Here is a 1,855-nt window from a genome sequence, read left to right on the forward strand (position 1 = left end):
ACCATGATCACATACCCTGGGCATCTTGAACAGAATATTAATGTCGTATATGTATGTCTATATGGATTTAAGTATTTTGCTACAGGTTTCCGTCGTATTCTATGCAGTTTATTAAGCTACTCCACACAACAGTTGGTTGGTTGTTGATTGATTAGCACTCCAAGAGACGTGAATATATTAATTCATTTTCGTTATATGGAAAGTACGTATGTATGTATGCATGTATCTATGTGTATCTTTGCATATAACTTTAACTTAAAAAGTTGGTGAAAATGGTTAAAAGAAGACTTTTATCACTTAAGATGTTGCCGATCGCGTCATGTGTATGTATGTATGTTCATTTGCACTTTCTAAAATCTCTGTCTGCTGCCACTGTTAAATACAAAACTGTTGAATTCATTTGAAAAACGCACTGGCAATCGCAAAATATAAACAAGTCCACAATTATTTATACAAAAGAATTAGAAACAGTATCCATAAGTACGTATGTATGTCTGTTTATTTGTATCCATATGAATGTACAGATTAACGCGACAGGCAGCTAATGCCAGCAGCGCGGCAACCAAAAATCAACTGAAAACGACAATCGACATTCAAAGCGGCGGCAGTCGAGTCGCCAGTGACCAACATATTGAATGCCCATAAATATGTATGTAAGTACACATGCACATATCCACTTATTTATATACATACATACATATTTACGTTCAAAATATATACCATCCACTTCATATAGCCGCGAAAGCAATAACAACGAAAGGCAAGAAGCTCCAAACGCCAAAACAACAATAACAATAACTTAGGCAGCGCCAACAATACTAACGCTTCGGTGGAATTGTTGCAACAACAATAAAAATATAAATTTTATTTACCACATACATATACATTTATATATACATATCTACGAGCAGTGTTGCCACGGAGAAATTTGTTTTCCTACCAAAACAGCCTACCAAAACCAACCAAACCCTACCAAATTTTTTTTTGAGTTTTTGATATTTTTTCAATGTCAAGTTTATTAAAAATTGAGATAACATAACATTTAGTAAAACCAAATTAGAGCTAGTACAATAAAAAAACTTAACTGAGTGTAACAATTCATTTTACTGTACAGACTTAAACATATGTACAAATTTATATCTGTTTACAGTTTACATATAAATATTATTATTAAGTTACACTACTACCGCTACACGACCTAAGATGATCTATTTTGCTAAACCCTAATTGTAACCACTCCCACCTTAGACTATTTAAGAAGTTAAGCACTTTGGGGGCTGCCATGTTTCAAATTTTGGATGGAGAAGATAATCCTTCCCCAAAGTGTATCAGTCTGCAATTTGTGATGCGTTGGATTTTTGTTCCACCAGCCCGCAAAAGGTTGGGGCCCATGCACACGCATTTGGACTCCGTGCTTTGCGAGACAGGCCGCGGCTTCGTTGCCTTCAAACTCTCCATGTCAAGGAACCTACCACATCCTTACGCTATTGTGGGCTCCCAGGTGATTCAAAAAAGTTTTACAGCTGTCCAAAAGCCTTGATTCCGTTTAAAAAAAGTCTAAGGCATCAGTAACAAAAACCGCGAAGTCTGTTCTGTCTTTTCCATGTTGGATAAGGAAGCAAATCGAATGGGTCTGGTGGTAAACGAGGACAATACGAAGTATCTCCTGCCATCAAACAAACAGTCAGCACATTCGCGCCTTGGCACCCACTTCACTGTTGACAGTTATAAATTCGAGAATTTCGTTTACTTGGGAACCAGCATTAAAACCGATAATAAATAATGTCAGCATGGAAATCCAACGCAGAATCGCTCTAGCCAACAAGTGCTTCTTTGGACTGAATAGGCAATTCAG

The 1,855-nt window shown here is 36.8% G+C and overlaps 1 long non-coding RNA gene across 1 annotated transcript; it reads right to left on the reverse strand.

Moving 5' to 3' along the window:
* Positions 1 to 221: 221 nt before the first annotated feature.
* Positions 222 to 559, reverse strand: LOC118756095. Its single transcript, XR_004995100.1, has 2 exons — positions 485 to 559; positions 222 to 372 (listed from the first exon to the last, which is right to left on the reverse strand). It is a non-coding gene; the product is annotated as an uncharacterized LOC118756095 (long non-coding RNA).
* Between the last annotated feature and the right edge of the window lie 1,296 nt (positions 560 to 1,855).

This window comes from Rhagoletis pomonella, unplaced genomic scaffold, assembly GCF_013731165.1.
Source record: "Rhagoletis pomonella isolate Grant_MI unplaced genomic scaffold, Rhpom_1.0 Rhpom_scaffold_08767, whole genome shotgun sequence".
NCBI lineage: Eukaryota > Metazoa > Arthropoda > Insecta > Diptera > Tephritidae > Rhagoletis > Rhagoletis pomonella.